Source organism: Varroa jacobsoni, unplaced genomic scaffold (genome assembly GCF_002532875.2).
Source record: "Varroa jacobsoni isolate VJ856 unplaced genomic scaffold, vjacob_1.0 scaffold_451, whole genome shotgun sequence".
NCBI classification, from domain to species: Eukaryota; Metazoa; Arthropoda; class Arachnida; order Mesostigmata; family Varroidae; genus Varroa; species Varroa jacobsoni.
This window is the reverse complement of record NW_019213353.1, coordinates 29687-45847: the sequence shown is the minus strand read 5'-3', so window position 1 is coordinate 45847 and position 16161 is coordinate 29687. Positions and strand designations below refer to the sequence as shown.

General features: G+C 41.4%; 1 long non-coding RNA gene across 3 annotated transcripts; it reads right to left on the bottom strand.

The window, feature by feature from the left end:
• Positions 1–8988: 8988 nt before the first annotated feature.
• On the bottom strand, positions 8989–14818 carry LOC111260547 (uncharacterized). 3 transcript variants are annotated; one of them, XR_015311110.1, is made up of 3 exons: positions 12564–14818; positions 11129–11272; positions 8989–10068 (listed from the first exon to the last, which is right to left on the bottom strand). It is a non-coding gene; the product is annotated as an uncharacterized LOC111260547 (long non-coding RNA). The 3 variants fall into 3 exon arrangements; XR_015311109.1 differs by having other exon boundaries at positions 8989–10563; positions 11129–11234; XR_002680401.2 differs by having other exon boundaries at positions 11129–11234; positions 12564–14813.
• Positions 14819–16161: the final 1343 nt, after the last annotated feature.

Sequence of the window (16161 nt, the reverse complement as noted above, 5' to 3'; positions counted from 1 at the left end):
TAATAGCGCAACTTGTCATGGTGAGCCTAATTGAGTGAGTAGATGCACTCGCGCATGTCGTGAGAAACAATAAACCTCGCATTAACTAACTGCTGTTATCGCCTTATACGTGTGTGTGTGTGTGTAGGATGTTTTTAAAAGTTACGCTTCGTTACTCCAAAAAAGGTTACCATATAGTAGAAGATGCAACAAAGACCTTCACTGCGCGACTAATTTCAGAGCTGTTTATTATGGTCGCTTGTAAAGGGTGCTAAACGGCCTCTCGAAGACGCGATTTATGTGCGTAACTTTTGTTTGGAATGAGTAAGCATTTGCCACTATTGTCACATCTAAATTATTTTGTAAGATCTTGTTGGAGTCTTTCGGTGATATTAGAAGTTGGGCAGACACAAACCGCATTTGTCACAATGTTTCTTCGAGTTAAAAAAAAAAATAACAGAGAGAAGTAGTATACCGAATTCGTCTTATATCCAAGATTGTTTTATCCAGTTACTGGCGTTGCCTCGTTCGCGCGACAGTGTCAAATATGACAATATGTTAAATATAGATAAGTTGTGCCTTCGTCTACTGGGCCAAATAATACCGTAGTTTATGGAGCCGTTAGTAGCAACTATAATCTGTATCGCGCCTTGCATTCCATGAAACCGATATAGTAGAACTGTTCGGCTAGCTCCCATATTTTCGTTCTCTCGTATCATTCAAGTCTCCCTATTTCCCAGTTTTAATCCCACTTGCCGTACATACAAGACGTTCGTGCGCGTCAAAGATACCGCCACACGCTTATAGAGTTATACCATACGCATGAATGCAAAATAAGAAACAATACAGTAAAATGCCGTCGAATAATACGAGCAGTATTCTGGTTTGCCGACGTGCCGTTAACCCTTAAAGGTGATCATACGGATCCCGCTGAGCGGTTTCCTACCACCAACGACAGCAACGCAAGTAATCAGCTACAGGAGCCCGATGCAAATGTGCAATGCTCGTATACGTGAATCTCTCGTTCACATCTTAACTCCGAATGGGTAAACACGCACAACTTTGACGAGAAACAATTATGTCATTCATGAAGATACATGACTATTAGACCCAGACAGATCATAAGAGATCAATGTATTATCGGCTATGTTTCACTTTCGAACGCATAAATTGTCCCCAGATCTTTCCATGACTTTTATGTACGATAGCTTTTTTAAATCTCAACTTAAAACAAGGGACTCAAGGCGACACTGGCTATGTCCAGCTACTACGAGAAACAGGATGTTCTATTAATGTCTGTATATAGTATAATGCAATAGTCGCTCATAGCTACCGTAGCGGCGAAGGTGCTACATCTTTTTCAGACACAAGCAAAAAGTGTTCTGGTTTGCTTGAAATGCAAAATACGGATACACTGATGTGCGAGCTTCGAGAAAATGACAAACACACACATATGTTACCTGACAAAAAAGACACTGTTGATCTTTAGTTCAAACGAACGCTTATGATCCAGCGAAGACAGCTATAGACACAATAATAACATATGTGGCCCAATGGAGACCTGCCCGCTCTGACTTTGGATGTAAGTAAGCAACAATGTGCAAAAATTCCATATTCAATTTAAATCTATTTGGTACCGCTTTATGTAAGCAGAATTTCCTCATTAAGCGCCTCGAACGGCATCAGCAATTGGAAAGCCTCTGTTCGATAAGGAAGGAAACCAACTTTGAGTTATTGTGCCAGGGCTAAAAATTAGCCAAATGTAAAAAAATCCCCCTGACCTGTAATAGCTGATAAATGTGAGTACCATCGAGGTAAAGAGAGTCTAGCTCATTGAAAGCTATTACTCCCGCCGACATTTATTTGTTATGGTCCTTCAGAGTCTTTTCCATACTTCCTGAATATTTAGAAGAATTGCGACAACTAAAGTCGAACTTTTTTTTTAGTTTGAAGAAATATGCTAAAAAGGGCTTTGCGTTGGGCAAAATGTAGTATTGCGCGCCTTTAACACTGCAAAATCCTGCTAACCCTTAAGAGTCACTCTTGGGTTGATTTCGCAATTTGTGACATTGAGTTATCGTTGATGGTATTTTTTAGTTCGTTCAGATCATGGCGTAAAGAGCCTAACGTGGACAACGGATTTGGTCTCGGTTCGAACCTAGGTATAGACACACTTCATTTCGGAAAGGACAAATTTTGCCTCATAAAATTCCTAACTGCGACTTCGAGCATCGTACTCGAAACATACAGAGGTGAAGACATCGAAAAGCCCCAACTCGGTTTAGATATATTCAAAAAAGGCAAGGACGTGGAAAATAGGTGTAACTTACACATCTATTATTTGGGAAGGATAAGGCTATACAGGTCAGAATTTGCTTCACGCTATCGTTAGAATCAACTGGTGCTACCAGATTCATCAAAGACGCTTCTATTATGTGGACTATATCGGCTTACAAAAACTGATTCATGTTTCAGAAAATTAAATCGATTAAGTGTGCTTTTGTCTTTGGAACTATATGGGACTATATGGACCTTTTATACGAAGTAGCTTGTCACTCAATAAGGTCAAAGTGTTTTGAAAGAGGTGTTATTACGGCTAAAGAAGACGATGCCTTATAATCATTTACTGGCATGTTAGATAAGTTAGGTCGACATGAGATTTCGCTGTACAGTGCGAAGCCGGATTTCTAAGGGCAAGCACTGCCACATAGATAAATCGCATTTTGTTCGGGAAATGGTGAAGAAAATGTGAGTATTTTCACTTCATCACTGAACCTAACTTGATTGCCCTCGAGTTTATATAACTATCATGGGTATACATGACAAATAATCATCTCATATAAATTTGAACCCATGATTATCTTCAATATAAGACATAAATCGATTGTATTATTTTGTGAGAACAATGCAGAACAAATGATATTAAAATGTCTCGCAAAAGTAACTACTTGTGCAATAATCAGGGCAAAATTAAGGTATCTTAGTTTCATCTGACATATGTACAGCCCCAAGAGTAACAATGTAATATGTCACGACTTCTGTGAAGTGCAACTTGCCTTCAGTTTGTCCTCAGTGAAAATGTAACTTTAAGACAGGTGAAACTGAACTGGTTTAATAAAAGTTCAATAAAATGCAAAATAAATATTCATTTATTTTATACTTTTTGATATTCGGGCAGTAAAATATCCAGTGGACCTAATTGTACCATTTTTTTTAATCCGTGTACATCTGAAGAATTCTAAGAGTTTAGTAAAATTAAAACTTCAATTAAACGTTCTTTTTTTTTTATCTTATCAAGCCCTGTATAGCTCCAGACTTTCAATATATTGGAAAATCTAAGCTCAAAAAATGTTTGCTCACCTTATTACGCTATGTGCTGCCTGAGAAAGTAAATAATCTTAAGAAAAGGTTATGCAAAGATGCAGATTAGTTCTCCATAGCTTAAAAGATGTGCGGATACCTGTTGACTTTGCAAGGATTCGCTTTTCAGGAAGTCTTAGTTCAAATTTCTAGCATATTCAAATATATATATATACGTTTTTTTTAATGGAACTCGTTGACAACAGCATGTATGTACGTACCTACACCTGTCACATGTTTATTTCAGTAAACAAAATGAACAAAGTTTCTATTCTTGTTGTTTTGTTTTGCGCTGCTAATAATGTCCAGCAAATGCTATAAAATATGTATTTCTGTGTTTTTACGTCGGTATACACGCCGACGTTAGTCTCTCTGATACAGCTGCGCTTTAGATATGCCATCTATCACCGCGGCTGTCGCGACCGGCAACTCTCTCACTAATGGTCGTCGAGTGACGTCCGATTCTGTGTAGGCCATTGCCGTATTCTTCCTTTTTGTAAACGATGGACGACAATCGCGTGTACATGGGCACGGCGACCTGGTAATTCATTCATTCATAGCGCGTTCTGCGGCATCGCTGACGCCGACGTCGGCAGCATCATTGCTACCAACAGCATCATCGCCATCGTAGTTGTCGTCATCGGACGCCAATAGCGGCGATGTCGGCAATCACTGCGATCTATTACCCTTCTGACTTTCTTTCGCTGGCTGTTTCATGACTTGTCCTTTATTCTCCAATGAAAGATAAAAGTAAACCTTTGTCGCCTTTTTTTTCTCCCTTCCTACCAACGTCGAAAGCAACCAGCGCCACGGCCACTATCGTGTTTAATTCCACCGCCAGGTTGCTCAGGGTGGTGGGTCTAATTTGAGATTTTTCCTTACGCTTACTCCCTAACACTGTATATACATAAAAACGTGTGTTTGGATAAACTTTTTGCATGTTCTAGAAGTGCTTTTCCTGACAGTGATGTTTATTACGGCACACTGCGATTACACTTTCAGTTTAAGACAGATATTACTTTTTAATCATATACACAATATTGCTTCTTTAATCTGCAAATAACGTTTAAAACGTAATCGTGCGCCAAGCGATATTGATAAATATAAACTCATCTAAGTGTCGCTCAAATACTTCACATCAATAACTTTCGGCTGAATTAAATTTTGGCCTGATGGCTAGCTAGAAGTTCCAAAAATGCAAAAGGTTCGATACGGCCAAAAAGTTCAAAAGTTATAAAGAGAGGGCGCAAAAAGTCTCAGAAAGATTAACCACTAAAACTTATTTGGACGACTTAATTAGCAGCTGATATTACACGTTTGTTGACGTCTCTATGAAAAATAGCTTTTGAGCCGTTTTCGTGAAGTTTCAATCTCTTTAAATCTGAACTCTACTACTTCACTTCTTGGAAATCTTTGTTGAAGTTTTTAAAAACTGCGTCGAAAAATGGTTAGGCAAATGGTTAGGACGATTGTGAAGAGGTTCTTAAAATTGGTGCAAGTTAGTACATTGCGTATATACTGGATAATCTATGCTCGAATTCCGAAAGTGATGTATGGCTGTACAGCCAACAAAGTCTCCCAACTTGAATATATATACCTTTCCTGCCGTGTTTCATCGCGTCTTGTTCTGCTACCTCTCATCCAGCCATTTATAAAATAGCGGTAGCTATTGTTCTTGCAGTATTATGTAAGCGTCCTCAGCAGAAGGCTAAAAGGACTGGTAAAAAAAAATGGGTGTACAGATATACATAGGAAACATCGTCACTATGGGCAAAAAATGTCCGGTGGAAATAATCATCGATTGTATCGACCAGCCAGTCGCATGGTTTTATTTTCTCGCCGTTGGTAGAACATGCTAGTTTGGTCATTATCCCATAATTTACTTGCCTATCTGAGAGATGAGGATCTCTACATCAAGCGAATGTCGCATGCTATAACAGTTGTCGCCAGCGAACATTGAGACCGTTACCAAAAGCAGCGGTGGCCCATAACGATAGCTATTTTTAGGCTGAAATAAACCTGGAAAGCTTCATTGAAAATAGGTGTACATATAACTTCGAAAGTTCGCTTGTCTCGGGAGCTAACAATAGTCACAGCTGATATTTTTCGGTGTAAGTCTTTAAAAAGCAAGATCGAAGTAGAATAAGGGTATGCTTTATGTCTGCATATGCGTTGCAATTTACATAAATTCATTTCATGCCATCTATGCAAATGTAACACCAAGAAAGCGTAATGCAACGCTGATGAAATGAGTAAGAGATCTATTAAAATTAGTTAAACGACGACGAACTTTGCAGCAGCTCGGGGAGCCGGAAAGCGACGTTTTCCGACCGCTGAGACCCCCAAGAGACAAGATTTAATATGCTTAATACCGGAGACAGTTGCTGTGCAACGGCTAAGAGAAAATGTCGGTGACTATGTGGCGTGCCCCTTTTATCTCGCCCAAGTTGTTACCACTACACCAATTTCGAGTACTTCGCAGACTTCAATGGTTTAGTCGATGGACGGCTTTTGCGGTAGTCGGGCAGGTGCTATGCAAGGCCCTACGATGAGGCCCCCCATCGGAATCTGTGCCGCCATCGGCGCCGGCTTCATTGCGCGAGACTTGGTCTTTCTCCTTGGCATTTAATGCTCGCATCACCTTCAGTCAATCCCTTTGGTAAGTTCTTTCAAAATACAGTGCCACTCCACCGCATTTCTCGCTGGAATGCAGCGGCAATAGCGACGTCGTCTGCATATGTAAGTGCGGTCGCTGGCATCAGAACACCACCACGATCGTCAACACTTCAACGTGAGGCATCTGCCGTTGACGGCATTCGACACCGCCGCTGCTGGCGTCGCCGTCTCCAGCTCGTCGTGCCCTGTTTTATAAACACGTAACAACAACAACAGGAAACCAGCGCCAAACAGCCAGACGCAACCATTCAGGACGAGAGAGGCGTGCTTGTTTTTGAGCATTTCTAATCGTCACGAAATACTGTTTTACGTGCGGATCATCTGAAGTCGAAAGCAAAGGCGCTGGAGAAAATTCAAACTGGCCATATTATTAAATGAGAGAAAAAATATAGTCAAAATCAATGCGATTCTATTTGACTTACTGAAGATAACCAAACGACCAATCGCGAAGATTCTAGATGCTGACAATATTGACAAGGCTCACTTCGGCTTTATCCATCCAAAGCTGACTTATGTTAGTCGTGGTTTTAAAGATTTAGATTATTTTAAACTGGAATCCAGCCATCTTGGCGTGGATCTTCGTATAATATAACAAAATGATTTCACATGTGGTACTTTTAACCGATACCGACATTTGGAAAGATACGGCCGTCTATTGGATTTTGTCGTCTGTAACAAAGAAAACGAAGCCACGAAATTATCGCCAGTTATTTTTAACGCTGTTGTTGTTATCATTCAGCGGCGTGAGAATGAATTGAGGCTGGTCGTACGGATCATGTCTGTCCGTCAGCCAGAGGTAGCTCTACTTTGCCAAAGAGAGGTGCAAAACATGAGTGTGATACAATCGGCGCGTAGGATTAATCTTTTTTCCCATAGGTGCTTACGGAAGTTGTTGCATCTTAAATGGCAACTGCAGGGCCTCTGTCCTATGGGCCTGCCGTTACAACGGAAGAATATTAACCATGTGGGAGGATGTAAACCTGTACAACACTATATGTTGCTATCTATTATCTCGTTCCGCAATACTTGAAGGCGTTCTGCTTATTTAAGAGGACCAGGTCGTTACGCCCTACTAAAAGCATCGAACCCAGTTCTAATTTGACAAAGGTATACCAAAAGCAAGCTGCTCTGTTAAATCGTATAATTGATTTAAAGAAGAAAGAGGTTAAAAAAACTGTAATATACAGAATTCGTGATCGAATGTATCCCGTATTTCTAGTGTCAAATAGGAGAGCTATTTGAAATGTTCAATCTGGGACGAGATCAATTACTTACGAAACGTCAATGGGGCCTGTCTATATTTGATCTACTGACGGTATTTGCTTTTAACTTTATGATAACGTTAATAAATGTTTTTAACGCTGTGATGAACAGCGTAGAGTACCGTGCGGAATGGAATCACGAAGATATGTTTCGGATAATGAAATAGCAAATTTTCAGCAATATACCTAGCAATATATATAGAATTATGAAAATTCTAGAACCTTTATTGAACGAAGCAATGCGCTTGTAAGCGAGGCCCAGAAGTCTTCGGATTTTACGACTCGTGAACTCGTCACTATTTGTTATTTGAGGAAATTAGAAACGCATTGCACGAAATCTCACGGACTATGCCAGCCTTCCGTTATACTACATATTATCTAAAACATCGCTGAGGCACCGGATTTGTGCAAATAAGAAATCTAACTGCTACCCTAAGTTTCGACTGCAGTTCAGAATTAGTTAGAAAAAAAAAGTCTACGAGACGAATAAGATAGCAGGAGACAATTTCTGAAAGATGTTAGACCTCTTCGATATCAATTCAACTTCAGCGTTTCACGTAACGACAAAAAAGCACACATGAAGACCTGCAACTACAATGTTGCACTTTTAGATACTTTTACAAATCTATTACGGGGTGATCGTGATTATTTCTTTTCAAGTCATTAAACCTAATGCCGCAGGAGTATAACAGCTTGGATTGTGAATAGCATATCTACGGCGACATATAACTCCAGCGTACATCATCATCGTGCATCGGCGTAGATCAGCAGAAGCTAAGGTAGCGCCACCGCTGTGAATGTTGGTTTCTCTTTCCTTACTGTTTTCCTTTTCTATTTCTACTTCATATTGGGATCGCACGCAAGAAAACGCTGGGCAACCATATCGTTGTTATCGTCTCAGTTGACGAATACATATTTCCACACATTTGTACTCGTATACACACAGACACATGCATAAAAACGTGCACGTACATACTTTATGATATGAGTGTGCGTATCTTTGTATATTCAACTCACGTCTGAACAAACACGGTGTCCATATATCATCATCGTCACCATGAGCATCGTTTTCGGTGACGGCGCCAACATAACCATTTATACAAATATGAAAGAAGGAACATAGAAACGTTCCGGTGCGTGCCACTGCTAACGTATATGAGTATAGTCTAGGCAGCTTCGTCAACTATTGTTGCGATAGACGATAGAAGCAGACGCCAAAGCGACGCTTTTATTGCCAGCCAAGATTACACGTGCGTGCAGAACGCAACTTGGCCTCAACTATGAGCGTCATCATCGGTACCGTGAACCGTCATTGTCGCCACGTGGAACATCGTAACGGGACGGCCACAATGGCAATTCGTTCGAGGACATTGAAGGATCGAGCGTCAATAGTGGCCTGCTCTTTTTCGTTTCTGTCCGTATGCTACTTTGCACTAAGTGCAACCTCAGCTTGTAAATGGTTCTGGCATGCCAGATATGAATTACTGTGGGAGGCGACCTATCGCTGCGTCATCGAATGGTACTCCGCTCTAGGTGATGGCAACATACACCGGTCGTGTGTATGTGTGTCTGTAAGAAACAGTTTGAACGACCATAGTTTCAGTTTTTATGAAATGTAATTAATATTTGAATCGCATAGAAAAAATCTACATAAATACATCTATAACTTTTTATCTTATTACAGATGTTTAAAATTATTATCGTTCTTGCCTATAACGGTGAACTATTGATTCACAAGCTTCAACAGACGCTTTTTCATGGAACGTTGTGGCGTACATTCGTTACGCCATTTGACTCTGCCAGTATCGTTGATTTTCTGGCGTAGATTGGTTTGGGGAAAGGGCCGAATATTTTATGGAACCTCTTCGTTTAACCTATCTGCTTGGAAGACTCTCATCAAGATATGCTCTTACATCACGATAATAACTTACAGGTGCTCCGTCCTATTGGAAATAAAATTCGTGATCTTCACCAGGGTCCTGCCAAATGCGTAGTAAAACAGAGTCCTGTAGTAAATTCAAATAATTGCCACCAGTCACTGTAACGTCAACAAAAGATGTAAACAATGTATACATTTTTTGGGACATCTGCATTTATAATAGATGCAAGAGTCCGCATCTGACTTTGTTTATTTATTCGCAAACGCCTTCCTGCCGTGCCGGTTCGACCCGGTATGTTCCTTGGTATAAATGTGCTCATAGTAAACCAGGAGCTACCGCTTCAAGTGACTTCAAAGCTATAACAAATATGTTAGTGATGTTTTTAGCTGTTTGTCTTTTTTTTTTTCGCTAAAAACCGTGCATAAAGTGTTGGTGTCTTTGCACCTACAATTGACCCGGTAAGTTTTTTTTTTTTGCTCTTGAATGCTCCCATCCACGTATCACGCATCGAATATTGTCGCGGCTTCAGCAATGACCAGTTAGTGGAATTCTGCTGACAGTTAGCTCTCGGTGCATATAGCTACATAGTATTTATAAGATTAGAATAACTACAAAATAATACAACTTGGAACTTTAGCTACATTTGTATTCAATGGTGTTTCCCGGCGGCCTGCCGCTACTGCTATCATTGGAACTAATAACATTGTAGCGGGGGTCGTCGTTGTTGTTATTATTATTGTTGGCCATATCGGGGTCTTGCGACGGGGCACGTAACATCCTGTACAACTATCACTCGTACAGATATATGGCGGCTTCGGTAGCGCCATCGGCGTTCATGGCGTGGCAGCAAGCGACGTGCAGCGTTCTAACTATACGCACACACCCATAATGGGCACCATCGAATGGCAGATCTGGAAACGAAGGAATGGATCATTCTTTGTATTACATCGGCATGTTATGATGGCTACCGCCTCTCCAACCATGACCATTGCCATTCGGACAACTACTGCTAGTACGCTTACTATTACTTCTACTTGTTGCGACCGCTGTTACCGCTTCCATATTACTATAACAAACAACGACAGTGTTCGTGCAACGTTATTCACGCTCTATAATTCGTAGATATAGCTGGATGGCAATATCAGCCTGAGTAATGCCAATAATGGGAAAGAATCGTATTGATGCGAAGAAGAAGAAAAAAAAAGCAAGAACCACCGCGAACGATGAACGTCGCGGAGCTGATGTCGGCTTCGCAGAGTTGCCGTGCCAAATTTGGCGCACGCAAAAAATCGTTTCTGGCCTATGAACCACATCAGCAGCAGCAGCAATCAGACGACTAACGCTGGCGTCATAAGAACGCTTAGACAGGCCGACGTACGGCCGACCCACCGGTCATGATAGGTTGGCTGTCGTAAAGGCGAGTAAATCATCATGTGCATAACAATTATCGCATTCGATATCACGTTGACACACACACACACAAACAAAAAAAGAGCTTTATTAATTATATATATATATATATAGCGATTCATCTAAAGCGTGAATGAGCTATAATGCCTGTTCTGTTAATAAAAATGGAAGGAACTCAATAGTGAAATGCGGCAATTCAGCTCGTAGTGTCATTTCCATTACAAAGGCTATCGCGATATCTTCGCGTGTATTTGAAGACTTGCCTTTGTTTCAGTAGCGTACTATAGTGCTTTCAACGTGCGTATAAACTAGTTAATTGGCACTAATAAATCACATACTTCTTATATATAGCATAGAGTATGTTGCGTTAAATACGACAACTTTGTCTAAATGTAGTACATGTATCGCTGTCAATTAAACTAGAGTATTTTCTATGTATTTAGTGATCTAGTTGATTTGAAAAATAATCATCCCGTCTTAGCGGAGCGGAAGTAGCTATCAGCCATTACTTGTGACGGTATGGATACAATCCACACTCTGGTCCATTATTATTATTATTACCTCAGGGGGGGAACTGCTGCGATTGTTGTTGAGTGCTCAGTTGTTGCCGATCATTTCCTGCAACGGGTCGACTGTCTGGTCCGGCACTTGTGGATTGTCTGCGTCCCTTCGTAGCAGTCGAGGGAATAACATTGGTTGAATGATCTTAAATCGGATTCGCATAGTATTTTTTTTTTCTTCTCATCACACGGCTCGTGCGTCTCGACGACAGGCATTGCATGGCCGTCAAAGGAATTCTCTATATATTTAAATAGTCTGCTATATTACGTAATATGCTTTTTTTTTTTCATTATTTTTGTTACATACGATCTTACGCCGCAGCTTCTATCGTGTATATAGAATTTGCCTGAGGATGAACGGTGCACTAATATTTAGGTGACGACACCCATTCTAATTAACCGTTTATAGCTCATCATTCAAGTTGACTGATTTCTAGATCGTTCTTGATAATTAAAAAAAATAATAGAAAGACACTTTGCTATAGTAATCATACAAAGGTCCGCCAATAGGTTTTTTTTAAAGGTGTAACGCATAGTATCAAAATGATTATCGATATTATCTAGCATAGTGATAATCAATTTACATGCACATACTGTTAGCCTTGATCTTAGTGACAGATTCTAATTACTACTATCGAGTGCGGGCTTTTGGCAACACCTTTACGTAGGAGTTTTCGAAGTACCGGTGAAGTATTCCGATGGTAATGGTAACGAAGATTGCTTTTCAATGTCGAAGCTTTATACATAACTGCCTCCACGCATGAGACGATATCTTCATTAAATTAAACGCCAGTTTCACTAATTGGGCTAAAAGTCGGTACTGTTTAGTCAGTACGTAGAACGTGAGTTTGATTCAAAAAGGCTACTCTTAACTTAGTACTCTCACTTAAAATTCTTAAAACTTCAGCATCGAAGTAGCGGCACTTTGCAATGCGCTAACAGCCTTGACAGCTCTTTGAGCCTTGGGCAGGACACTGCTGGCATCGTCGGAACGCAAAGGATTTTGAAAATGTAGGACATCGGCTCTAATCGATGTGCCCACCGAAGTCAGCCTATCCGTGATACTACTGATAGCTCTTCCATATTCAACGGTTATGATCAACTTGTTGGTGTTACCTTCATGCTGTATGTTCCGTGGTGGTAAACGCATTGTCAAAGATGATGCTTAGAGAAAGATCCACATGTTGAATCCCAGCAGCGTCCTAAAATAGCAGCTAATGGCTAGAGCAAACAATGACGTCTTGTACTTGTAAATAAACATTGGTAAGATAGCTCACCATATAATACACGATAGTACCGCAATGCATCCTCATATCATTAGGCGTTGGACCTTACCAAGTGCAGGCCCGTCAGCAAAAGCGAAATAATTCCTCATCACATTATTATAAACGTTAAGACTAAAATGAAACTTGATAAAAAAAAAATACAATAATTACCGGTGTAGTTATCGACACAGAGCAGTATCGACCTGCCGCGAAGAGCGTGAAGGCACTGTATGGCGTATAGTGATTTCACTTAATATCGATATATTATTATTATTTTTTTTTTATTGAAGCGTTATTATCATTATGTGAATAACCGCCGTGGTTATTGTTGCCACTGCTGCTGCTTTGGGAGAGCCTAACGGTAGATAGGCCTTCCGCCGATGGTTCTCAGAGAACCGCATAGAGTTGCAGGCGCGCATGATCTGACACTGATTGCCAATTGATATGAATATTGATGTTGTCTTCGGTGCTTCTGCGCCACATGTTAGATGTGACGGTGGTGTTGTTATTGTTGATGATGGGGGACGGGCTAGCGCGGAGGAGGGAGGAAATGGTACAGTTGAATGTGAGTGCGCTTTTTCTCGTCGTGTTCGTTCGTCTTTCGCTTCTCCTCCGTCTGTTTTCCTTGCTTCGATTCTGTTCCGAAGGGTCATACATTCTACGCCGGTCAAAGTGGAAATTGGGTGTCCGCTCTGCTATTCACGTGTCACGCTCCTCCGACGACGACGACGACAGCGGTAATAGCAGCTGTTTTTACCAGCAGCTAGCGGTTCCCTAGCTCCCCCACTGTCTCATTAGCACCGCAAATAACATAAATAGTACTAGCATCACATATCGACTCAACGAAGCACGTCTCTATAGGTGTGCGTATATGCGTGACTATCAGTAGTAGATGGTGGGCAAGCTGAGACAGGCATATCCAGCCACAACGACAATGCTAAAAACGGTATAGTCCCTACATATTTACACGCACAGAGACATATGCTGACGCCCAGATACTAGAATGTTATACAGTATACACGCAATGGTTGTTCCGTCGCCAGTGCCACCGCACGCTCGAAGGCGAGCAGGTCGTGGCCCCTTGCTCCCTGCTGTATCACACGCCGTGCACGCACACACAGCCTCTGCTATCCGCTGCGGTATCATCTTATTCTTCCCCATTAGTCACCGCCATACTACCAGCACCACTATTACGACTATTTCTGCCACAACGCTGATCACACGCGCCATCGCCTTCGACGATGCAGAAGCAGTAGCTGCTGCCGACATCGTCATCACCACTTCAAAAGCAGCAAGAACGAACGGGCGAAATCGCTATTACTCTGATCATCGTCATCATTATCGCCGTCGTTGTCGTCGTCGTCGTTCAGCTCAGCGATGGCGGCGGAGGCTGGGATACGAACAACAACAGCAAGGGCCTAAGCACATCAGTTTCATTTCAACTACAACGATATCTTTCAACGACTACCAGCCGGACCGATGAAGCGGTCGACTAATTGAGCATCGCTACCCCCAGCGGCAGCAACGACATCGCCGTCATCCACAACCAACCAACCGGGCGGGGGGCAGGCAGGCAATCAGGGACCAAACGTCGACAGATACTGAAGGCCGACGCTCCCTCACACGCTCGCACTCACAACAGCAGCATCAACCACGCACGTACGATATTGCATACGGCGCATCGTCTTCGTTGAAGAGCAGAGAGCCACAATGGAACTGGGCCCATTTCTTGACTGACTTAGAATACTATATATGGATGTATATATGCATAAACAACCCATAAATAGCGTTCTCTTTGATACTCTTAAAAAAGGCCACAGTAAGCAGTCCTAAGATTAGTTATACAGTGAGGGTCTTTGCTGGGTATTATACTGTACGGCGACTCGTGCGCAACTTTTCCGCATATCCTACATACACACTCATAGACACACAAATGTACATGTATGTATGTTTGTTTAGCTAAGAAAATTTGCAGAGGCAAGAAGTTTCTTATTTATATAGCAGCTGACCAATGTAACTAGTGATTATATGAAAGGTGTTCTAATGTCTTTATGCATTTTGGGAACCGTTATTGCAAACATGGATCGCCTTGTCAGATGCAGAAAGTGGGTTTTGCTAATGTTGTCAACAGCTAGGTGCGTGAGGCAAGCGCCGATTGCCTCAAGATATTATTAATATTGCTTATTTGTAAATCTAGCTTGACGTAGCGGTACAGCCAAATAGAAATAATTTATATCATTAGCCTTGCTATTTTTGTTTCATTTAGACCGGCTTAATTTTTACTTGCTTACCATGATATTTATCTATATTGTATCTTATAGCTCGCCGTCCTCTATGTAAACTTGTTTTTGGCGTTATTTTGTGTAGAACTCTAGTTATAATGATTTTAACATGTATCAAGCGTCGTATTGTTGATTAAAGTTGAGCTGACAACGGCAAGAACTCTGAAGTCATATTGTCGTTGATTCCAAGAGACCCAAACAGTATGAAGCTGTAAGATGTTTTCATCGATCAGATTAGGTTCCGACAAGCAGCGTCAATCTAATGGTTTACAGACTAAACGTTCACCCTATTCGTATGCCATTACTGTTTTGTTTGTTTACCGTTTTACCATAAATCTGAAGTACTCGTCCTTTCACAGATAATGCATAATAATTAAATTCACGTCTTGTGGTAAAGGTTCTGGCGGGTGCATTACAGCGCAAGTGGTACCACGCTCAGCCTTTACCTCCATTCCTTCTTTTGATGCTGTGCACGACAAAAAAACGGTACAAGAGCAGCTTTGGTAACACGTGTCGATCGCAGCGGTCTGTCTCAGAGTTGCCTGTTATCACAAGTGCTCTTAAAGATCTAAGTGGCCGCTACGTCCCCTCATCAGCGAGATTTTTATCGCTGGATCAGGTTATATGCAAATAAATTTTCGCGGGGAGGAAACGAGCCAACAAGTCTTTAGGTCTACGTCATTGATGAAAAACAATGACGAGATTCTACATTCAGTCTTTTGTTGGCTAAATGCAAACTATCTTTTGTGCTAGTATATTTATGACAGACTGGCGCAGTACAGCTAAAGCAGGCGGATGACTACCTAGGATACTGGGAAAATTTCTTAAAACTGTGTGCGAACTATCGTGTACTCTTGTACAGCGTGCATTTATGACTACGACTGAGGCTCACGGGGAACTGAAGTTCTAAAAATTTCGACCATTTATGCCAAGGTGTTGTTAAGGCTTTAAACAGATCGACCTATCTTGCGGCTGTCACCTGTTTTTTGCGTCCGTCAGAATGGATCGCGCCCATCTGGGACTTTTCCGAGTTATATTGAGCCTAGACTGCGCTAAGACATAATGCACTTCCGAGGCCGGGAATGTTGTCAGAGTTTATGCCTTTCTATAGGCTACTGGTGAACAAGAAAGAAAAACGACAGAGTCAATTTAAGCCTGTAAAAGGGTCTGCTGCAACACGTATTGAACTTCGATTAGTGTTGCTTTCAAAAATCGAGCGTAACACATGATCAGGCCTTATATGTATTACTTGGTTGTGAGGAATCGATCTCAGTAGATTATTTGTAGTATGCGATTTTAGACCCAATCTGTCAACTTGGTAAGCGTTCATTTCGCCGACACACTATCCTGGAGGATTGATAGAGACAACTGAGAAACAAGCTATATAAATCACAGTCGTTCAACGTAATACAAGTCGAACCGCTACCGCTGATTGAACTCTGCTTTGAAGGCTCGCCTCTAGCACACAAAATTCGTATGTTTGCACG